The sequence below is a fragment of the Erythrolamprus reginae genome, chromosome 3 (genome assembly GCF_031021105.1).
Source record: "Erythrolamprus reginae isolate rEryReg1 chromosome 3, rEryReg1.hap1, whole genome shotgun sequence".
NCBI classification, from domain to species: Eukaryota; Metazoa; Chordata; class Lepidosauria; order Squamata; family Dipsadidae; genus Erythrolamprus; species Erythrolamprus reginae.
Window position 1 is genome coordinate 105,749,429 of NC_091952.1, and position 25,489 is coordinate 105,774,917.

At 37.9% G+C, this 25,489-nt stretch overlaps 1 protein-coding gene and 1 long non-coding RNA gene across 2 annotated transcripts in view; one reads left to right on the forward strand and one right to left on the reverse strand.

Moving 5' to 3' along the window:
• Positions 1-25,489, reverse strand: part of BRINP3 (BMP/retinoic acid inducible neural specific 3) — a 339,980-nt gene that overhangs the window by 15,387 nt on the left and 299,104 nt on the right. The window lies entirely within an intron of this gene.
• Positions 191-23,937, forward strand: LOC139165767 (uncharacterized). Its single transcript, XR_011558796.1, has 2 exons — positions 191-355; positions 21,738-23,937. It is a non-coding gene; the product is annotated as an uncharacterized lncRNA (long non-coding RNA).

Below are 25,489 nucleotides of genomic sequence, written 5' to 3' on the forward strand. Positions count from 1 at the left end.
CACTTGAGCAGCTGGAAAAATCAGATGAGGATTATGTAAAGACTTCCTAGTCCCCGTACAAGACGAATGAAGAGGAGAGCAGAATAATGAAGGCCTATTGGGCTTTTTACCAAGCAAAGGAGTAAACCTTCTAATTAGTGACAGCTGGCTACAGCCTTATATAAGAAACAGCTCTGAGCATATTCTCTTTGCTAGAAACAATGCCTGACCATATGACTTCTGGTTTGTGTGTTACCCCGGATGTAGATTCTATCCTGAACTCATACCCATGAACTTTGGAGTGACTGACAACCACTTTAAAAAAAAATTGGATTGAGCTTGGATGATACTCCTCCACACTGGTAAAACATAGCAGGCAAGTCTTTGCATTGTTTTCATTTCTTTGCTTCACTGTTAACTTTTGAAAAAATGAAATCTCCTGAAAAATGGATGTGCATGTGTGATGAAACCTGAAGCTGGACATATAACCATACTTTACACATAGGAAAAACTGAGATTTCAACTTCTTATTTATGGGGGAAGTTCTCTTTGTGTTAAGGGAAATAATTTCTCAAAAAGAATGGAGGGTGAAAAGTAGCATACACTCTTACTCTATGGTTTACCATATTTTTTGGAATATAAGACACACTGGAGTATAAGATATACCTAGATTTTAAAGGTGAAAAACAAGGAAAAAATATGCTGAACCAAATGGTATAACGATATATTATTTAATAAAATACCAGTGTAGCAGAATATTTTTTACAAACATGTATACTTTTTACAACCATGCACACTTTTTACAAATTTCAAACTTGACAGCATTAAGACTCGTGGACTTCAACTCCCAGAATTCCTCCTCCAGTCATGTTAGCTCAGGAATGGGAGCTGACGTCCACAAGCCTTAATCTTGCCAAGTTTGAATACCCTTGCACTCCTAATCCCTAACCCAGAGGTTTTCAAACTTGACAGCTTTAAGACTAGTGGCCTTCCAGAATTCCTCCTCCAGTCATGCTAGCTCAGGAATAGGAGTTGAAGTCCACAAGTCTTAAACTTGCCAGCTTTAAGACTAGTGGACTTCAACTCCTAGATGGGGTAATTAGTAGGCAAAAACAGAGCCATTTTTTGCAAAAAAAGGGTCATTTTTCAACCCATTTTCTTCCACAAAAATTAGGTGGGCAAAGAGTCTGGGGAACCTGTAGACAGCTCTTGGGTACTGGGGGATGGCAAAAATGCACCCATTTTTGTGAAAAATGGGCCATTTTTAACCAATTTTTTCCATAAAAATTGAGGCATTTACGAGGGACATTATCACAAGGGGTGTCAAACTGGAGGCCTATGGGTTGGAAGCATCACACTTAGGCCACATCCATTCCAGATCCACAAATGGAAAAAACACAGTGAAATATCATGTGATATGGCAATGTGACACTGTGAGTTTGACATCCATGGGTTAGAGGATTGCAACTTTCAAACATTTAAATGGGTGATCCTTAGAAGGAAGCCAAACATTAAAAAGTATTTTGAGAAAAATGCTAATACTTTATATCTCTAAAGACCTTGGATTATTCAAGAACATGGCAAAAATGCCTTCCTTAATTAGCCTCTGACCTTCAATATATTATATTGTGCTAACCTTCTCCTGGTTAGATGAAGTCTGGTGGAGTGTTTGTGTCTTATGCTTCTCCAGTATTTCAGTAGATTAAAAAAAAACAAAAAAGAAAATGGAAAAAAACACCTTAACCTTTAAAAAGGTAGTTTTCATTATTTTTAATTAAGCTCATCAAACTTAAGTACCATATCAGCCAGATAAGGAACAGCTGTCCGTGAAGCTCCTGTAGTGTTTTCTTATCTTCTTAACAACAGATTTGCCCTCTTTGGTTGCTTATTGATTAAACAAAGTCACATAAAATTTGTGAGCCTCTTTGAAAGTTCGTCACTTTTCTTTCTGGGAAACTTGACATTTGCTATCAATTTTCTCTATTTGGATGTTTTCCATGCAAATCCAACTTTCTTAAAGTGTTGTCTAAAATGGCATAGAATAATACATAGCAGGTACAGAACGACTTGAGTGGACTGTGGATACCAGATGCCAGATGCCATGTGGAATTTTCTGTGAACATGGAATTTACTCCACTAGCTGTAAACTGATTTTGAGATGATTTTGCCCATCTCTCTCTCTCTCTCTCTCTCTCTCTGGATATAGGGTTTTTAGCTTATTGGATCTTGCCTTCAAGTTGGCCTTAACTTTTTCAAAAAATGATACAAATCTTTGTTAACATGAAGCTGTCATGAAGCTTGCATATATTTTTTGCTTCTTCTCAACAGTTGCTATTTTCTACCAAATTATTTCACAATGCCATTTCTTCTCTTTATCCTACATGTCAATCAAATGTTATTTCTATACAGATGCATTGAGTCAGAGGGTAGACAGAAATGAAGACTACCAGGCTCTTTCCAAATTTTTGATACCATAGATTAAAGTGGTTGTTCTCCTACTTGGATTAAAAAAATAGCTTCCAATTCTTTTACGTGGATTTTATTTCTGGTAAAATCGCCCCTAGTCTGCGTAAATAAATAAATAAAAATGAAGTAATTGACAAGGAGGCACACTGGAGTATTCTTTATTCCTTTACATCTAGCTGCAAATTGATACAAGCTGAGAAAAAGAAATTGAAACATGACTGTAAATGTACTAACAAGTCTATCAGATCTGGTTGCAAGCATCCACACACTAGATAGAGAAAACTATTGATTTCCCTTATTTGTAGAAGTAAAATTAATCAGATAGAAAAGAGATAAATTGTAATGATAGAAGATTATGCCTGTCCAGGAAAAAAATAAGTGTTTTTTTAAAAAAAAAAATATTTACAAAGTTTGAAAAATGTATGGAATTATTTGCAAGCCCATTGATTAGATCCAGGGTGTGGAGCTAGCAGAGAAACATTGGCTAAGGATTCAACCTAAAATTATTTTTGGTTGGATGGATAGCCAATAATTAATGTTTTATTTTAGGTATCAAAAACAGAATTGGCTAAGTGAATAGCTGAGAAATGTACTAGATTACTCTGTACTAGATTATAATAGCTAGAAATATCTATGATGACACTAAGCAAATACCTAATTATCATCACCAAAACAGTGCAAAATGATAATTGATATTTGTTGTCCTTATGTATTATTTCACGTTTGAAAAAATGGTAGCACTTTAAAAATAATAGCATATAAGGATGTATAATTATCAAGAATAAGGTTTTAGTGGTCTACCTAAGCAATATTATTAAGGGTTGTCCTTACTCTGTAAATTTTATTGATGGGGATATGTAATCTTTTTTAAAAAGCAGTACTTTTAAAATTCCTCTTTATTTGAAAATGACAAGAAGCTCTTGAAAGGCTTAATAGGATTTATCTGCTTTTCATAGCACTTTCTTAAAAGCGGTAATTAATAAAAGGGAAATGAATTTGAGAAATCAACGTTTGCTGTTTTGGAAAAAAATAGTCCATTAAAAATATGTTCTGACAAGAGATAATATAGAAATAAAATTTTTCTGTTCTAGACATATATTTATATGTTTGGTGATGTGAAATTACTTCTAACATTTGTGTTAGCTTCAATAAAAAAATGTTTAGAGAAAAATTATGTTCGTGACACATTATTTGTTCTACTGCAATCCTTAGATAACAGGTCTTTAACTGAACTGATAACACTCTTGTGGAATTTTAGGACTGCTTGCTGCTACTTTCTTATCACATTTTCTGGCCCAAACTTGCCCATTCAAATAAAGGCAGCTAAGAAGCAGCAGTGGTAACAATACCAAGAAACTAATATAAAAGTGATAAATGCAGGTGCATACATGCTGGTAGCTGGAGTGTTATTTCTTGGCTGGTTGCCTACTATTTATTAACCATGGTTTATTGAACAAAGAAAGTCTGGGTTATAAGCTTTGATTTTTGTTTTTAAACTGTAAATTGTCCCACCAGAGGCAATAATATCTTAGACCATTGTTACACAGCTGTAAAAAATGCATATAGAGCTTTACCAAGAGCAGCTGTGGGTCATTCTGATCATTGCATGATTCACCTTGTACCTGCTTACAAACAAAGATTTAAAGCCACAAAACCAATAATTAAATCAGTGAGGACTTGGACTGAGGAAGCAAAGTTAAAGCTACAGGCTTGCTTTGACTGCACAGACTGGAATATTTTTAAAGACACCTCTGCAGATCTAGATGAACTCACAGATATTGTAACATCATATGTCAGCTTCTGTGAAGACCTATGTGTACCAACCAGGAACTTGAAAATATACAGTAACAATAAACCTTGGTTCACAGCCAAACTCAAGCAGTTACGTCATTCCAAAGAGGAAGCCTACAGAAAAGGTGATAGAATGCTGTACAATCAGGCCAGAAATATATTAACAAGGGAGATCAGAGCAGCAAAAAGGAACTACTCTGAAAAGCTAAAGAATCAATTCTCAACAAATGAACCAGCAAACATGTGGAAAACTCTCAAAAACATCACCTGTTACAGCAAACCACCTTTCCAGGCTGAAGGAGATCAGCAATTGGCAGATGACCTGAATGTGTTCTACTGCAGGTTTGAAAAGAAACCTCAACCACTTATGTGCACAACCTCCATCCCAGACACACCAACAACAGCTAAATCTTCTACAACTGAACCCATCCCATTGTGTTTACAACCCCTAGTGATCACAGAAAAGGAAGTGAAAGATCTATTTCTCAGACAGAAGCCTGGAAAAGCACCAGGCCCAGACAAGATAACTCCTTCTTGCTTAAAAGTCTGTGCTGACCAATTGGCCCCCATCTTCACCCAAATCTTCAACAAATCACTAGAGTTGTGCTATGTTCCTTCCTGCTTCAAACGCTCGACTATCATCCCAGTGCCAAAGAAGCCCTCCATCAAGGAACTGAATGACTACAGACCAGTTGCTCTAACATCTGTAGTTATGAAAACCTTTGAAAGGCTAGTGATGTTGCATTTGAAAGCCATCACGGATCCATTGTTAGACCCCCTGCAATTTGCATACCGAGCAAATAGATCAACAGATGATGCTATTAATTTGGCTCTACACTACATCCTTCAACATCTTGAATCTCCAATGACCTACGCCAGGGTCCTCTTTGTGGACTTCAGTTCAGCATTCAATACCATCATACCGGACATTCTCTTAACCAAACTAAATCAGCTAGCGGTACCTGAACACACTTGTAAGTGGATCACAAGCTTCCTAACAGACAGGAAGCAACAGGTGAAGCTAGGAAAAATCACATCAGATATATGTACAATTAGCACAGGTGCCCCCCAAGGCTGTGTACTTTCACCACTTCTCTTCTCTTTATACACTAATGACTGCATCTCATACGATCCATCTGTTAAACTACTGAAGTTTGCAGATGATACAACAGTGATTGGACTCATTCGAGACAATGATGAATCTGCATACAGACGGGAAGTTGAACAACTATCCTTGTGGTGTGACCAGAACAATCTAGAACTGAACACACTCAAAACTGTAGAAATGGTGGTAGACTTTAAGAGAAACCCTTCCACCCTTCCACCTCTCACAATACTAGACAACACAGTATCAACTGTAGAGACCTTCAAATTTCTAGGTTCTATCATATCTCAAGACCTAAAATGGTCACCTAACATCAAAAACATCATCAAAAAAGCACAACAAAGAATGTTCTTTCTGCGCCAGCTCAGGAAGCTCAAACTGCCCAAGGAGCTGCTGATTCAGTTCTATAGAGGAATCATTGAGTCTGTCATCTGCACCTCTATAACTGTCTGGTTTGGTGCTGCAACCCAACAGGACCGACACAGACTTCAGAGGATAATCAGAATTGCAGAAAAAACAATTGCTGCCAATCTGCCTTCCATTGAGGACCTGTATACTGCACGAGTCAAAAAGAGGGCGGGTAAAATATTTACTGACCCCTCACATCCTGGACACAAATTGTTTCAACTCCTACCCTCAAAACGTCGCTACAGAGCACTGCACACCAAGACAACTAGACACAAGAACAGTTTTTTCCCGAACGCCATCACTCTACTAAACAAATAATTCCCTCAACACTGTCAGACTTTCTACTAAATCTGCACTTCTATTCTACTAGTTTTCCTCATCATTCCTATCACCCATTTCCTCCCATGTTGACTGTATGACTGTAACTTGTTCCGTATATCCTAAGATTTTTATTAATATTGCTTCTTCATTGCTTATTTGACCCCTATGACAATCATTAAGTGTTGTACCACATGATTCTTGACAAATGTATATTTTATTTTATGTACGTTGAGAGCATATGCACCAAGACAAATTCCTTGTGTGTCCAATCACACTTGGCCAATAAATTCTATTCTATTCTATTCTATTCTATTCTATTCTATTCTATTCTAATGGCTGAATGCACACAAGACATGAAATGACAACCAAACAAATCACATTATTTCTGGAGGTTGTGGATGAACATAAATGTTAATGATTATTGGGAAGCGACATGGTGAGACAGGACAGCCCTGATTGGCAATATCTTTTAAAACACTCCAAAAATTGGAAACAGCAGCATAGCCAATTTGATTCAGTGCTTAAAGCAGCCATCTAGAAACTGGAAGGCTGTGAGTGTTGATCCAGCCTTGGCCACAAAGCCAGCTGAGTAACTTGGAGCAGATTACTCTCAGTCTTAGGAAGAAGGGGACAACAACAAACCACTTCTAAAACCATGCCAAGAAAACTGCAGGAACTTATCCTGGTACATGGCACCAAGCAGCAAGACTAGAAGATTTTTTGTTTTAAAGCACTAGCTTGGAATGTTGGAGACATCTTCTGAAGGAATGACCAGAAGGCTAATTTGAGACATGTCAAAACAACATCAGCAAAATCATTACCTAAAAGAAACTTACCAGTAGATTCATACTTTTAAGCAGCTCTGAAATAAGCAGAACTATCCCAACATTTAATATTTTTTAGATGTAAATGGATGCATTTCCATTAGAATGAGAAATTTGAACGCATATTTTTAGGCAATTCATTATTCATTTGTATGCTAAAGACATCCCCATTGGTTTTTAGAAGGTTGGGAAGCAGTGATGTGGACAGGAAGTGTGCAATTACAGAAGATTATCGAAGTACCACTACTTAAAGCTATAATCCCAGGACTTCAATACTCTTCTTGCAGTACTGAAAGATTTTCTCCTGGGCTAAGTAAATTTCACTGAATAGCAATGAATCCCTGTGAAAAGTTTATATCTTTAGGCACAAATCTCATAGCCCTTAAGTTGCCAATCAGAAATTCAATTCAGCAAACTCCTTTTGATTTCCTGCTTACAATCTTTTTGATGAAGAATGGTTGCCTTGCATTTATATATAATGATTGTTTAAAGTTCTGCAAAATATTTCATTTGGGTTCTTTTCTGTCAATTGTTGCCTATGATGTTTTCCTGCAAGCTATAATCTCTTCCATTTACATGCCCAGCAATTACTATGTTCAGTTGTTGGGATTTCTGGCAAGCTGAGAAGTTTTGTTGGTAGATAATAAGTGCTGATGGCAACATATATTCTCTTGCTTTGATGAGTCATCATGCTTTTTCTGACATATAATCTTTCTCTCCTGGGTAGAAAATGGGAAGACAAATTCTAACTCTAATACAGTGATTTTCAACCTTTTTTGAGCCGTGGCACATTTTTTACATTTAAAAAATCCTGGGGCACACCACCAACCAAAATGACACAAAATGACACTCTAACACAATACATATTATACATATAGTAAATAATATAATATATCACCCCCTGCGGGGGGCCTCTTATAAAAAGAAAAAGGTCAAATCTCTATATACACGATCAGGATAGACATAACCAGCTGAGGCTGAGGCTTCATCTAGTGGTGGCAAAATTTACCTCCAGTCCTGACCAGGATTAGAAATCGGGACCATGGGGAGGAGTAGCAGCTTCAACTACTCGCCGTGGCCACACAATGACAAGTGCATGGCAGCCCGAACGGGGACCTTCCTGGGTATGGATGAGAGGCGGCCTGCTATTGGTTCATTGCTAGTGATTGGGATGAATCCTAGAAGGTGATTGGTCAGTGAGCGTTCCCTGTGCCTACACTCTTCCTGTCACTGATAGCTGGAGGGATTGTGAGGGGAATGTTTATGTTTGGATGGAGGCGGCTGGCGGAATAAATGGCCTCTGTGGGCCATATCCGGCATTTGGGGCGTAGTTTGGGGACCCATGTTTAATTTCCCCATGGCACACCTGACCAGGTGTCGCGGTACACTGGTTGAAAAACACTAATATAACATTGCCAGAACTTTAAAGTTGTAAAACTAGGACTGATTACACAATGCATTTTAAAGAAGCTGATCCTTTTTACTCCATGGTTGGATGAATTAAAATAAGTTATTTAAGCCCAGAAATGCTACATGCCAGATTTTACAGCAGCAGGCTCTGCAGTTACAATTTCACAATTTTAATAAAAGTCTGAAGTCAAGCAATTGCTTCAATTCTGTTTCTAGTCTTTTCCTCCAGGCTACCATCTATCCTTTCTTATGATTCTTCTTTATCAGACTATTGCCTCATCTGCATTTCTTCCAGTTATATTGGAAAGTGGGATTTAAACAACAACAACTTTTTGGCTATTTTTACACTAATTCGGCTCCCGCTTCTAGTGTATTCTAGTCCATTTCATAAGTCATTTAAACTCAACCAAATATACGTTTGCAAAAGCCAGGCTATTGTTAGTCTGATAAGTTTGTTTTTTGAAACACCTATGAATACTCATTCAATGCCTTCACACAAGGTCATCTAACGCTTGTGTGACTTGTGTATTCCCTAGATAAATAAATAAAACAATTGCAATAAAAGGCATGTTACCATATTAGGGGCTATTGAGCACATCTTTCATATTCAGAAGACATGTCTGTCAAAGTGCTTTCTCTTCTGTGTGCAGAATTTTCTTGCAAACAATCATGATCAATGCACAGATTCAGAAATCTGAAAAAAGTCTCACAGAGATGATTATGACAAGATCACTCATGCCCTCATCACCTCGAGGCTCGACTACTGTAACGCTCTCTACATGGGGCTACCTTTGAAAAGTGTTCGGAAACTTCAGATCGTGCAGAATGCAGCTGCGAGAGCAATTGTGGGCTTCTCTAAGTATGCCCATATTACTCCAACACTCCGCAGTCTGCATTGGTTGCCGATCAGTTTCCGGTCACAATTCAAAGTGTTGGTTATGACCTATAAAGCCCTTCATGGCACCGGACCAGAATATCTTCGGGACCGCCTTCTGCCGCACGAATCCCAGCGACCGGTTAGGTCCCACAGAGTCGGCCTTCTATGGGTCCCATGGACTAAACAATGTCGTCTGGCGGGACCCAGGGGAAGAGCCTTCTCTGTGGTGGCTCCGACCCTCTGGAGCCAGCTCCCCCCTGAGATTAGGATTGCCCCCACCCTCCTTGCCTTTCGTAAACTCCTTAAAACCCACCTCTGCCGTCAGGCATGGGGGAACTAAAACATCTCCCCCTTGCCCATGTTGTTTTGCTGTTTGATCGATTGTGTGCTTGTTTTTTTTATATAATGGGATTGTTTTATGAATTTCTTAACTTAAAATTGTAATTGGATTGATGGGCATTGGATTTGTCACTGTACTGTTTTGTACGAGTTTGCGGAGAGGGGCGGCATATAAATCCAATAAATCTAATCTAATCTAATCTAATCTATGGAGTAAATCTACTTATTTTATTTTGACTCACAATGGACAAGAATGTGGATTGGTGAGCCTGGCCTGCCAAACCAGTTGAATTAGGTCAGCATGCCTCAATTAGATATGAATTCAGAGAAAACATCAAATTTCACCTAACCTATTGAAATTACCCTATTTATAATCTCCAAATAGAATAATAAACTAGATAATTAATCAATCTCCTATGCTTGAAATGCATTAATAGCTGAAGGTCAACTGTTTTCACTTCTGGCCACTGTTACAAGGACAGAATAAATTATGCTATAAAATACGCATCTCTCTCTAATGCATATCATATCATATATCATAATTCAGGCTGTGCAATTCCAGCATGGCATTTAGCTAAACATTGTACCCGAGATCTGAAGAAATATCCAGCAGTTCCATACTACACAAAGCTTTTTATTTTTGGCAAAATAACCTTGTATCTCATAAAACCAAGGAGAATTTTAAAAGCATTTTGAATCATTCAAAGAAAAGAAGGGTGAATCAATGAACCCACAGGCTGCTCCCAAACCCAAAGCTGCACCCTGTCTCAAGAGACAATGCAGTTATTTTTAGTCAGAATTTGGAATAAAATCTCATTCCATTTTTTCCCCTTCTCGCTTGAGGTGCTTAACAGAACTGTGAAGATTTATCTAAAGTGCAGTGTCATCAGCTTTTTTCAAATAATATGGCTGCATTTATCTAAAATAACTGTAGGCCTCTATGCCTAAGATAACTAAGCTATTCAGGGCTATGAAATCATTTTCCCCCTTGCCAAGATTCACAGGTGCGCTTGTAGAGAGATTCTTTATTATATGTTAGTCCTTCCCTTCAGGACACTAATCTCCATTCACCAAAGATTTAAAAGAAAAAAGCTCTTTCCTTCTGCAGGGGAAGACTCTGTTTTTATATGCAAACTTAATCCTGCTATGAGTAATGGTAGCAATTACTTACTTCTAATTTTTTTAAGGGATCTAGAAATGACCCCCCCCTCTCCAACTCAGTAAAACTCTATTAATTTATAAGGTGTTTCTCTCTCTCCCTGCCCCCCAAAAAAATCTCAAAATGTCCCTAAAAAAATCAACAACTCTGTTATGTCAACACCCACCATAATCAGCACCACAAAATATTTTAAATTCTATACTATTGCCTACTTAATAGATATTTTAGGCAACCTTTAACATGAATATTTCTAGATAATTTATACAAGTTGAAGAGTATAGATTAAAACTAAAGGCATACTTCCCTGCTTTTCCTGTGCAGAATGCAGTAATTCACAAATCCCAAAAGGCATAATATGAAATCTGGATGCCAACAAAATAAATGGGTGTGGGAACATATGAAAAATCATAAAATATACTAGGACAACTGCTGTAACTAAATTAGCTGTAATTAATTTATACTTAAACTAAATCTAAACGTTGTTTTTATATTAGCCTGCCTACATTTAGGAATATCAATTTCTGGTATACTATTCAAAGTTGAAGTATAACCCTATCTAGAATAAAGTTGTCTGGTTTTGATCAAGATGTAAACGTGGGAAGCCAAGTTATTTTGCCAAATAATTGTCTGAAAGTCATCTTATTCTTATACAAGAATGAAATACATTGTAGAACTAAACAAAACAAAAAAACTATTAGAAAAGTGAAGTGGATCATGGTTAATAGACAGTATTGGGTTGCTGCCCAGTATGCGCCACACTGCGTACTGGTAGCAAACATGGAGCAATATGTGCAGCTCCGCAGCTCCAGCATGTGCACATATGCGTCCCATTGAGAGTTTGCTTCTGTATATGCGCAGGAAGAAAATCTCATGAGGGAACGTGCGTAAGTACAAGATTTTGGCAATTTTTTGCTTCTGTGCATACATGGATGCAAAAAACCCACCCAAATCTCACACATGCATGCGTTCTTGCACAAGATTTTCTTCCTGCGCATGTACAGAAGCAAAATCTCACTGGCACGCAAGCAGTAGCGGTGGTAGCAACCTCGCCTGGTAATAGGTGATTCTGAAATTACACAAGAATCTGACTTTGTTGGTTGAGAATTATCCTATGCATGGATGGATGAGAATTTAATTGTATTAAACTTTTTTTCTCTCTTAAATATAAAATTTAGCCCTTGGAATCTCTTTAATCCCGTGCTCCCCTTCAAAGGTCATGTCAATGCAGTGGCAAGGAGTTCTTATATAAAAACAAAGTTTAGATTTAGTTTAAGTATAAATTAATTACAGCTAATTTAGTTACAGCAGTTGTTCTAGTATATTTTATGATTTTTCATATGTTCCCCCACCCATTTATTTTATTGGCATCCAGATTTCATATTATGCCTTTTGGGATTTGTGAATTACCGCAGACTGCTCTGGTCCCCAAACTTGGCAACTTTAAGACTTATGGACTTCAATTCCCAGAATTCTCCAGTTAGCTATGCTGGAGTTGAAGTCCACAAGTCTTAAAGTTTGAAAACCTCTGCCTTAGAGAATCAGTTGTCCTCTGTTGGGGGAGGATCTGTTTGCTAAACCTAAAATCTAAACAGATCTTCTCCCTTTCTTTTCTTCCCTCTTCAATTCCTCTTTCCTTCCTCTTAAGAATCTTCAGTTGCATATCCTCTTTCCTCTCTCTTTCAGTGCAATTATTTATTTTATTCCTTACATTTCTACTTTCTTTTCTTATTCTCATTGTTAGATGATCTTGTCCCTGGTGCCTAAAAGGTTGGGGATTGCTGGTCTAAAGAAAAAAAAATTCTCCAGTTTGACTACCTTCTCTTATTACTTACATGGTGTTTTTTTGGGTTTGTTTACTTACTTATTAGTGGTTTTTGTATGCCACCCAACTCCTGAAGGACTCTGGGTGGCTTCCAAAGGATAAAGAACAATACATAGAAAACAATATAGAAACTTTGATTAAATCAAGCCATACATACTCTTACACATTTCCTAGCAAATCCAGCGTTTCATTCACTCAACAGTCCCAGGCCTGCTGGAAGAACCAGGTCTTCATGACATGCAGGGCTTTAAAGGTCAATATCAGCAGCTTGAATTGAATCCTAAAGCATCCTGGAAGCCAGTGCAGCTCACAATGTTGCTACATGGATGTACTATACTGCATGTACTTCTGCATTCTGGACTAGCTGAAATTTTCAAATGCATTTCAAGGGGAGCCCCGTGTAAAAGTTGTTGCAGTAGTCCAGTCAGAAGGTGACTGCATGAATTTTATTGTTTTAATGTATTTTTTTCTTTGACAGCTGTGAATCATCAAGAGTAATTGGAAGTTGAGATCTATACAAATTTAATAGAAGATGATGATGTTGACAATGATTACAATAACAAAACAATAACTACGAGAAATGCCTCACAGTGAAGAAACATGGAGAGCATTCACAATATGTATTTAGGCAAAGGCCTTCTGGACTGTTGCTGCTACCTGCTGGTCAAGCAGGATCTGTAAGTGAAGGAGACCCACCCAGATATGCCAGGGGAGTGTTATTTCATTTGCTAATCTGTTTGGAACCCATATCGCATCTCAGACATCAACACCCTTGAAAATGTCCAAAGGTACTTCACCAGAAGAGCCCTTCACTCTTCCACTCGAAACAGAATACCCTACGAGACTAGATTTTCAATCCTGGGCCTAGTAAGCCTAGAACTAAGACGCCTTAAACAAGATCTAAGTATTGCCCACAAGATCATATGCTGCAACGTCCTGCCTGTCGGCGACTACTTCAGCTTCAACCACAACAATACAAGAGCACACAACAGATTTAAACTTAATATTAACCGCTCCAAACTTGACTTTAAAAAATATGACTTCAGTAACCGAGTTGTCGAAGCGTGGAACTCATTACCGGACTCCGTAGTGTCATCCCCAAACCCCCAACACTTTACCCTTAGATTATCCACGGTTGACCTATCCAGATTCCTAAGAGGTCAGTAAGGGGCGAGTACAAGTGCACTAGAGTGCCTTCCGTCCCCTGTCCTATTGCTCTCATATATCTCCTATACCTTTCTTCTATTCCTATATCTCTTCTTCTATTCTTTCATTGATATGTTCTATTACTATATCTTCTTTTCTATTCTTTCATAGATATATTTTACTAGGAGTATCTCCTCTAAAATAAATACAAATCAGGAATTTGGGTGTCCAATAGCCACAGCCATTCAGTCTTACCAGTCTTTGTGCATTTTTAATTGGATACATGAAATATATTCTTAACAAAGAATGTGCATGTACATACAAATCTTTTACAGGGATAGGAGCAACCGAAAAGGGGAACTGTGAAAGAAGAGAAAAATGGAGTGACAGTATGGCAATCATCAAATATAACACAAGCATTCTTGCACTGATGATTAACAGTTGAAATGCTCTAATGTGAAAACTGTTTAATCTTCTGACAAATTCTAGCTTGGCTCTCATATAAGGAAATTGATTTTTGTAATTTTTTTTTCCTCAAGGGAAAACCCCTCTCAATAATGACACTTCAGATGTCAAGATGTGTGTGCCCATTTAATCTTTCACATAGATATTGGCTAAGTCTGTCCAACTGCTTACAAATAGCCATCATGTCTAAAACACCTACTAAGTGGCTACAACACATTTTGATGCAGTGATATAGGTACTGAAAACCAAATCATCTGGCTGACTGAAATGACCTGAATCTATTTGATATATCTGCTCTGGTTTACTATTACAAGCTATGCCCCTCACAGTAAGTATCTGGTGAATATATGTGTTCTCATACACAATTGCTTAGTATCATCCTCTAGCAGCAAAGCTTTATTACTATTCTCCATATAAAAGAATGAATGGAAGCTTTGAATTAACGTTCCCATGTATACAAGAGTTACTCTAATATTTGATCTGCAATGATATTGCTATTGATGAATAGGGTGACTGGAAAAGGCAGGCAGAAGTGGCTCCAATACAACAGCTCCTTATTTGGCAGCTATTTACAACCCAGCAAAGGCTCTGTCTGACAGCCAGCCCTTTTATAGGGAGCTGCCAAACAGTCTAGCCCTGTAATGGCGAACTTATGGCATGCATCGGCGATGGAAGTTCCAGGTTTCTGGTGTGTGCATGCGCAGTGACCAGCAATGCTATTGGGAACTGAAAGTTGATTCAGCTCTTCACTATAGCAGGCTTGCTGTTTACTGCTCCCTCTCCTCACCTGCTTGATTGTAAGTGGGCTGGAGCACAGGATGTGTGTGAAGTAGTGGTGGAAAGAGGGCAGGGGACATGGGGAAAAGAAACCCCACCACCACCACTTCAGTCCCTTGCTACTCCATCCGCACATGGGTGCTACCACCAACTCTTCAGCTATCTGAAGAAAAATGGTGGTGGGTAGAATTATACACGGCGGATTTGCTGGTACAGGGCAGCATCGGGGCACGAACTTTCAGAGATGGCACATAAATGTGCCTGGTGCTGCCGCCGGCCCCTCGCTCCAGCCATCTGAAGGAAAGTAGCAGTGGATGGCGTTATGCATGGTGGAGATGCTGGTGCAAGTGCCGGCATGGCCATCTGCCGGCTCTCAAGGTAATGAGAAGCGTGCTCCATTGGTGCCCAGACCTAGAGCCAAAGGGTCAGCAGTGGCATCAGGCACTTTCTTCTCCCACCACTGAGAAGAACAGAAGAGAAAGAAAAAGGGAAGGAAGATAAAGAAAAGAAGAAAGAAAGGAAGGAAAGGAGGAAAGGAAAGGAGAGGAGGGAAAAGAAGAGAAAAAAGGAAAGCGAAGGAAAGGAAATGAATAAGGAAAGAAAAGGAAAAAAGGAGAGGAAAGAAGAGGAAAGAGAAGGAGAAGGAAGAAAGAAGGAAAGGAAAGGAAGAAGAGAGAGGGAAAGGAAAGGGAGGGAGAGGGACTACAGCTACAGCTCTAGAACAGTCTTTTTTAACCAGCGTGCCACAGCACACTAGTGTTCCGTGAGACATGGTCAGGTGTGCTGTGGGGAAATTAAACATGGGTCCCCAAACAACATCCCACGTGCTGGATACGGCCCGCAGAGGCCATTTATCCGGCCTGCCATCAGCCGTCGCCAGCTGAACATAAACATTCCCCTCACAATCCCTCCAACTATCAGCAACAGGAAGAGTGGAGGCACAGGGAACGCTCACTGACCAATCACCTTCTGGAATTCATCCCGACCACTACTGATGAACCAATAGCAGGCCGCCTCTCATCCACACCCAGCTGGCCTCTGCACATTTGTCATTGTGTAGCCGCGGCGAGTAGTTGAAGCTGCTACTCCTCCCCATGGTCCTGATTTCTAATCCTGGTCAGGACTGGAGGAAAACGTTGGCACCACTAGATGAAGCCTCAGCCCAGGTTTCACGCTAAGTGAGTAAAGATACATTTAGAAACTATATTATTAACTATATGTATAATATGTACTGTGTTAGGGTGTCATTTTGTGTCATTTTGGTTGGTGGTGTTTTAAATGTAAAAAATGTGCCGTGGCTCAAAAAAGGTTGAAAAATCACTGCTCTAGAGTATGGGACTGACTTGCAGGTCCCAATCCTTCTGTCTCCCTCCCCCCACCCACATTGGCTAAAAAAAAGGGAATTAGAGTCCATCTTAATTGGATGGCACTAAACAAAATTGCTCTATTTCTGTAAATCTTAAGAATTTAAATTAATGGCTTGGCTGGGGAAATTCACATCCACTCCCAGAGCCCCTTCAACCAGGACACCTCCTCTGCTTCCTCAGGTGATGGAAAGTATGGGGCGATACTTTTTAAGGAGATACAGGGGCGGGGGGAGGGGTTGAGAGCTGGTTTCTGTCCCACAAGAAATATTTGGTCCAGAACCAATCCCAACATGAAGGTCTTTTATTTGCTCTTTGTACTCCTTTTGTATTTTTGCCATGTAAGAAATTAAATTTCTGATGATGTAAAAATAGCTTATAAATCACCTTGCTAGACAGCTATTATCATGTCTAAAAGCAAGATATTCTTCTCATCTTTTGCCTGGAGTACCATTTAATCCAGAGCCTGGAAATAAAAGGCTGATAAAAATGTAAAGAAAAGGAGTACAAGGAGCAAATAAATGACCTTCTATGTTGGGAATAGTTTTGGAACAAATCTTCTCCAGATAAAACCAAATTTAAAGAACTTGATTTTTCCTCCTTAAACTGGTTAGATTTACGAAATCTGGAAATGGAGCTATTTGAATTTCAAGACAGCTCCATGTGGAAAAATAAATTCTGTGACCTATGTGAAATACTTTAAAAGATAGAAGGAATGACACAGTATAGCAGAGTTTGTCCTGATAGAGTTACCTGTACTTCTAAAAAATGAAATCCTTAAAGCGTGGAATTCTCTGCCAAATAATTTTAAGTCAATGAAAGCACTTGGGATTGCTTTCCTTACTTCGTTTGGATCATCTTATGCTTATGAGCAGCTGTTTTCTGCTTTGAATCATATCAAAAATGACACCAGAAACAGACTTACAGATGACCTGAGTACTGCATGTGTTGCTCTCAAACTTACAAAATATGAGCCAAGGTTAGACAAATTATCAGCGGGCATACAACAGAAAAAGTCACATTAATAAAAAGCATGCCAAATGCAAAGTTTTACATTTCAATAAAAAGTTAGTTGTTTCATTGAAAGCACTGTTATTGTGGGTTTTTTCCCCAGAGAAAAAAGGTTAATCATATATGTTTTTTTCCTAAACTAAAACTTTATTCAGGTTACTGTATTTTTCAGAGTATAAGATGCACTTTCCCCCTCCCTAAAAGAGGGAATGTTAGTGCGTTCTTATACACCTAATACAACCATTTTTGGTCTCCTGAAGTCCCGTCCCATGTCTGTTTTTGAAAGAAATAGCCTGTTTTTCACAATGGGGTGTTTGTACTTTCCCTCAGCCCCCAGAAGCACTCTGTAGACCCCCCAAACTATCTTCATGCCCCATTATTTTGCAAAAATGGGCCTGTTTTTCACCCATTTTTGTGAAAAGCACAGTGTCCAGAGGATTTGTGAGGGGGCACAGGGAGGACAAAAACTTTTTTCTTACTTATCTGTTCACAGTCTTGGTATATCTTATAGTCTGAAAAATATGGTGAATTGCCCCATTGGCACTTGGAGATAAGTAAGCAACCCAAAATGGGTTTGTCAGTCTCAAAAAGGTTTGCCATCACTGGTCTAGCCAGTAAGCAATCAATATTTTCCCTCCAGAATGGAGGACCTGTAACACCTATCTTTTAGTTTTCATTTTTCTCTATGTTTTACTTCAGATTTTTCCCTTGAGAGAATGCATATAACCCTATTTTATCTTTTATAGATCAGCCACCTCAAGGGATTGCTGTTGTGGGAAAAATAGGAGAAGAAAGTTGTATTGCACATATTTGCTAGCTTGGGTTATTTGTAAAAATAATAAATGTGGAATAAAAATAAATCTACAAAAATATTATTGGGGAAAATACCAGTGAGATCGCATATATACCAGAGGTTAGAAGTTGCAAAAGTTTAGCAAAAGGTCAGATACAAAAAAATACATGGATCTTTATATATGTGTAAATGTTTCTTAACTTTTCAATGCCATTTAAATAAAAATAAGAGTACAAAGAACTGAAACAATGTTACATAAAGCAAAATTAAACTCTTCAGCTTTAACAAAACAAATAAATGAATTTTGATGAAACTAGTGCTTTCATATAAAGATGACACATTTATCTTTAGTTACTCCTTTAAAAACAGCAACTTTGGAATCTTCTTTGTTTTCTTTTTTGAGACTTTTGAGAGACATAATTCCAGTTGTTTTCAATGGGTAGAAGTGGGCACATTTAGTGTCTCCACCAAATATTTAATACTATCCTTCAATGGAATTTAGTAGATGTCTGAACTGTGTGGATACTTTTTAAAGACAATGTGCTGATGAAAGTAATCTGAGCTCAAACAGATGGCACACTTTCATCTTAAATTTAGAAATTCATCCTTTTCCTGTTCATTTTTTTAACAAAAAGAAAGGCTTAGATGCCAAAATAACTTTCACCATTAATCAAGGTTATGTTATTTGTCTTGCATTATGCTAAGAAACAGAAGTAGTTATTTCAATACTAAATAATCTTATTTCATTTGGGGCCAGATGGGAAGAAAGTCCATCTTTGTTTTAAAATAATGCTGGTAGCATATGTAATAAAATATCTTATCAATCATAACACAAGTGATCCTTTTCAAGAGTTAAATAAGCTATGGATTCACTTCCAGTATATTATAAAGGGCACGTTTTAGGGAAGTCTCATCAGTTGTCCCTAAAGTTTCATATAGTTTTCAATCTCATCCATATACTATGAAAACCAGAAATCTAGTTTGTTCTAGTGGTTAAGGCAGCAGGCTAGAAAGAGGCTGTGAATTCAGGTTCTGTCTTAACTATGGAAGCCAGTTGGGTGACCTTAGGCCAGTGATGGTGAACTTTTTTGGCTTGGGTAGGCCTGTTGGGCCATGTTTCACATCCCCAGGGTTCAGAAGGCTTTCCTGAAGTCTGAGGAGAGTGAAAACGGCCAAAAAGAAGGCTGAAAATCAACGGACCAGTATGCTGGAGCTGACATAGGGCAATGCCTCATGTGCCCTCAGATATGGCTCTGTGTGCCACCCGTGGCACCCGTACCATAGGTTTGCCATCGCTGTCTTAGGCCATTCACTCTCTCTCAGCTCAGCTCATTTCACAAGGCTGTTGTGAGGAAAATAGGAAGAGGAACGAGTCTGAGGTATATTTGCTCCTTTGTTATTTATAAAAACGATAAGAAAGGATAAAAAACAAAACAACATTTAACTCTTTAGCCCCAACTAGATTTTCTTTTCTTTCTTTCTTTCTCTCTCTCTCTCTCTTTCTTTCTCTCTCTCCCCCTCTCTCTCCATACACACCCACAGATTTTCACTGAAATATATTGATGTCATCTTTTGTTTCTAAAGTGAACAGTTTGGCTCTAATCCTGTGTCCATTTAATTGCTCAATTAAGTGGCAACAATTGTTATTTGGAGACCATCTCCCCTCCCCAAAAAGCAGAATAAATATTTCAAATTCTCCTTGGATTTTTCCCCCCTATAATGTTAAATACTACAAAATTAAAATATCTTATATGGCATTGCCATAGAAATAATAATTTTTATATTATCTCCAATTCCAGCTCCACATTATACTGTATGGTATAAAACTTACTACAGACTATGTTGCTTTACTTTATTAAATGTTTCTCATAAAATGGCATGGCAGAATTATAAGCCTGCAAGCGTTATAAGCATTAATACATGTTCTTCTGGCTGCAGACTAAGACATTTTTGTGAATTGCTGCATAATAAGAGAGCTGGGAATATGCAGTTCGCCTGAATTTTATTTGCTTGCTGAAAGGATTAGGAGTTGGGGGTGCTGAAAACTGGATGAAGCTTTGATTGAGAGAATAAATGAAAAGTAAGGTTGAAAATATATTATAAAATCTAAGAGGAAAAAAACCATACCCCTATAATCATACTAGGTGAAACAATGATTTGGCCTAATATACATTTTTGCAAAAGATGCTGCAATCAATTGGATTGGAAATCAATGGACAAAATAATAAAACTGGGGGGGGGGGAATTTCAGTCTGACATTAAGTGAATTTTTGGATAGCAGTTCTAACATACTGCATAACAAGCACTTTATTCAGCTGCCAACATTTATCGTGAAACTTCTCCGAATTATTGCTGGCTTCTTGATCCCTTGTCTTAGCTAGAGAAAATATCGCCTATCATTATTATAAACAGCAAAGATGAAATGAGATGGGTACGTCAGGAACTTTCATATTTTTAAACTATGTTAAATATCGGGGCATCTTTAAAACAGAGAAAGAATATAAATAAATATGCCGATTTTTAGAATGTGTCCAAGGGCTGCTTTCCATCAGCTCAAGGGTTCAGAAGAAGATAGAATAAGATATTTAAATAACAGCAAATTCCAACTGAATGTTTGGAAAATCTTCCTAATAATAAGAGTAGCTTGACAGTAAAAGCAATGAACAAGTTTCTGCTTTAAAAGTAATTTTGATTTACAATTGGAAATAAAACAGAACGACAGAGTTGTAAGGGACCTTGGAGGTCTTTTAATCCAACTCCCTGCTCAGGCAGGAAACTATACAATTTCAGACAAATGGTTGCCAATCTTTTTTTGAAATCTTAGTGTTGAAGCATGCACAACTTCCACAGGCAACTTCCACTGATTAATTATTGTAACTGTCAGGAAAGTTCTCCTTTGTTCTAGGTTGTTTCTGTCATTGATTAGTTTTCATCCATTGCTTCTTGTCCTGCCTTCAGTTGCTTTGGAGAATAGTTGATTCCCTCTTCTTATGTGACAACTCCTGAGACAGGGATGGGCTCTAACTTACCTCGCTGTCGGTTTGCTTTCTCCTGTGCGGTGTAGGGTGCTTTGTGCATGTACACATTTGCAGTACTGAAAAAATCACAAAAAAACCCTCCCCAAAAAGCAAAAAACCAAATGATGGCACATGCACATTGCCAAAACCTCAGCTTCTGCACATGCACAGAAGAAAAAAAAAACTAGATTTTTTTTAAAAAGGTGGCGATGTCCACGGACCGACACTGACAGAACTGGTTTGGTGACATCATCATCAGCTTGCTACTGGTTTGGGTGAACTGGGTGGAACCCACCTCTGTCCTGAAGCATGCTATTATGTCACCCCTAGTCCTTTTCATTAAATTAGACATACCCAATTCCAGCAACCATTCTTTATATATTTTAGCATATCAAAGGACTTACCATTACTTAGTAAAGTATTTAAAGACACAGCAGATATCCCCCAAATAAAAATTACTTACAATCCAGATTCAAAATCTCAATGGATGCCCGTTTGCAGTTATATGCATTTGGGGTGCCCAACAACCAACTTGCATTTATGGATATTAACAATGTCCCATGGTCATATGACTTGGATTTATATATTTTTTTGTTGGAAACTAGAATTTACTTCTGGTTTCTGGATGACAAAATAAATTCCCATCTTTTTCTCATCTCACAGTCTACATTTTAGACTAAGATGGACTGCTGGTTTGAAGAGAGAGGGGTCAAAGAGGCCATCTATGTCAACATTGAACAGCCCTCTCTCAATAGAGGGAGAGAGATATGACATCATCTATCGCCAGTCTACAACACAGTCTTTTAACAGTTCCAAGAAGGCTCCACACCTATTAGCAGCTGTGTACAAAGAATATAAATCCTTCCATTCCCTACCATCCAGTCAGAGCTGAAGAAACTTCTGGCATGAGAAGTGAAACATTTTCAAAGATCTAACAAGAAAGTCCAGTTGCCACTTGAAACCATGACCTGGATGACTTAGATATGCCATAGATTATGTGATCACACCTATATCAACCAATCCAATTTCAGTTGGATATTGCTGTTTTTAACTACACACAGTGAAAACAAGATGAGATTCAAATACTTGTTTGGGAAGATACTATCAGTTCAGTTCAAGGTGGTTCACACTTTGCTTTGGCTACAACTCAGAATCAGCTTTAAAAATCTGAAACATCATGCCTCTTCTCAACTGTTATGAGCTAGCTAACAAATAGCTATAGTTATTTGACCTTGGAAAGCATTTAATGAAATTGAATCACTAATGGATTACCAGTAAATGAAGCTTCACAATCTTGCACAAAGATAAGTGCTCTGTCTTTGTGTAATGCTTAAATGTTGGGTTTATTTTTTTTTTTAAAAAACTGAAATTCATTTCACACTTTACATGAAAATGTTTAATTATGCTAACATAATGAATGGGCTGCCAAATTAGAAATGTTATGGTATATGAGTCTGCAAGAGATTATTTAGGCATATATTTAATTTTTTTATGAAACAAGGGGAAACAGTCTCATGTCCTTTGGATTGCTGTATCTGATTTCACAGGGAGCAGCAACTATCCATCTTCCCTGTGCTCAAAACCTAAGTAGAGTCAAACATGGTTAATACTTGGATGGGAGATCTACATATCTACATAACCTATATGCCTAGATTGGGGGAGGGAAATCTCAGAAAACCTCACAATGTTTTGGTATTGTTTACAACAGAACTGTATAGATATGAGTGTGAAATAACCAGAAATTGAACTAACTAACTTACTTACTTACTTTATTTATTTATTTGATTTATATGCCGCCCCTCTCCGTGGACTCGGGGCGGCTAACAACAGTGATAAAAACAATATACAGTATAGCAATCCAATAATAAAACAACTAAAAACCCTTATTTATAAAACCAAACATACATACAAACATACCATGCATAAACTGTAGAGGCCCAGGGGGAAAGAACATCTCAGTTCCCCCATGCCTGACGGCAGAGGTGGGTTTTAAGGAGCTTACAAAAGGCAAGGAGGGTGGGGGCAATTCTGATCTCTGGAGGGAGTTGGTTCCAGAGGGCTGGGGCCGCCACAGAGAAGGCTCTTCCCCTGGGTCCCGCCAAACAACATTGTTTAGTTGACGGGACCTGGAGAAGGCCCACTCTGTGGGACCTAATTGGTCGCTGGGATTCGTGCGGCAGAAGACTTGCTATACTTGAACTACAATAAGTATCAGCAGATGGTTGCAATGAGGTCCATCTAGTTAGCTGCTTCATATTTGAAATTCTAGATATGTTCGTCCTATTTTAGTGGCATTTCTTATTGACATGATTGAAATTTGAGCAAGCAAAATCAACAACTTCCATCCTGTCTTTAAAATTACAGATCTTTTAACAGTACATTGATAAAGTGCCATGCCAGCTGCTTCTGTGACTGAATACAATGATGTGAAAATAGTTTGTCCCAATATATCTAGTCAACAAACAAAAGCATGCATTCACATGTGAGGAGTGTGCATCAGACCAGATGTTCAATAAATCTGTCTAAAATATAGATATTTAAATCTTGAAAGTGTCAGATTAGATCAAGAAATTATTTGTGCATTGCTTTAATTTACATTGCCTCTGACCTGAAAGTACGCTCTCCTAAATGCCTCTGATTTTTAGCTTAATTAAAAATATAGCCTTGAAATTTTTATTCTTCATCCCCCCGCCTTCCCACATTTGATTGTTTTACATGGTAATCCTTTTAATGTTAAAAAGAGTAACCACAGTGGAACTGACCTTTACTTTTTCTGTAATTCTTTTTATCTTATCAACATTCCTTTGGGTAGGAACTGGCTTCCTGGTATGTACACTGTGAAATTAAATTCTCTGATTTATAATTGGGAGTGCTTGTTTGCATTTAAACCTAAAAATCCATGGTGAGCTCCCACATGCTCCTTCATGATGAAAGCCAATTTTAAAGCAAAACAAAGCCAACATTATAAAGAAAAGAACTGAACATCTGAACTTTCTTTGTTCATTACTGTTCCAGTTTGAAGGTAGTAAATGATATACAATAGTGACACCTCAAAAAACCTGAGATCATGTTTCATTATGACTATGTGCCTTCATGTTTTGCACATAGTGGCAGTGAAAGCAGCAAAATTCAGTTGCCCTAATGTTCTGTCTTTGACCCAAGCTGTAGATATCCTTTTAAAAGAGAGTGTAATGATAATCAAACCATCCACTTAAATTAATGTTTTAATGAATGCAATATTTTAACATTAACATTTTAATTAATTAATTAATTAATTAATTAATTAATTAACAATCCATCTTTACTAGAGTTGACTTGCAACTCATTTCTCTCTATCCAGATCATTATAGCTTCTGGGCACTGAGCCAGTTCATGAACATCATCACTTGCCCTGCATGGGGTAAAGATGAATAATTAGGGATCAACAGCATACTGATACTAAACCTCATGCTGGCAGATGACCTCTCCCAGTAGCTTCAATAGATGCTAAATAGGAGGGCAGAGAGAACTGAGACTTAATGTTTCCCACATAATAGAGGCCTAGGGTGGATTTTTCTTCCCCAATTAAGCATTGACTGGAACTAACTGTGGAGAAAGGAGTTTAACTATTGTAAAACATTGCCTCCAACTCCCGATCCCAGGAACCTGTCCAGCAAGATACCATGGCCAGTGATGTCAAAAGCAGAACCATCCTATCCTTCCATAGGTAATCTATAAGTGTAACTAATGCTGTCTGGATACTATGGCCCAGTCCAAATCCTGACTGATAACCCATAAAATCACAAATATGGCTTTAGTTCAAGTTATCCAATATTTTGCAATTGTTTTTGATTTTTCCATTTTTATATGATGAATGACTTGACTATATTAATAAATGAACAAGCTTATCAGCATTCTTCCTTACATGCTTACATTTTAAACAACACTGACCCATATAACACATAGAAAGAGATTTCATACTATGATAATGAATCTATTTTCCTACTTTGAAGAACTTGCTCTGAGCAGTTATTCGTAAAATATTGAATTTATTGTACATTCAAAACTAAGTTCAAATATTTTCAAAGGGTAGCTACTTGTAAGCAAGCTTTTAAGTTCTGCAGCCTAAAATGCTGCCTGTAGTATAAGGCTGCAAACTATAAAATTCAGGGAGTCATATGGGGAAAACAAGGAAATTATTTCCATTCCTTTTTGCTTCATTTATGGAGGACAAAAATAAGTAATCTATTATCACCTAAAATCAAAGAAATTTCTAAAAGCTTTTCCTTGAATAGAGAGCCTATGAATCTTCAAAGCATTTTGCTTTGAGCACTTTTATAAATCCAAATATTGGCATTTGCTGAATTGAACATGGCTTGTCTATAAACTTTATTTATCAAACATTCCCCTTTTTTATTCACGTCTTTGGAATTTTA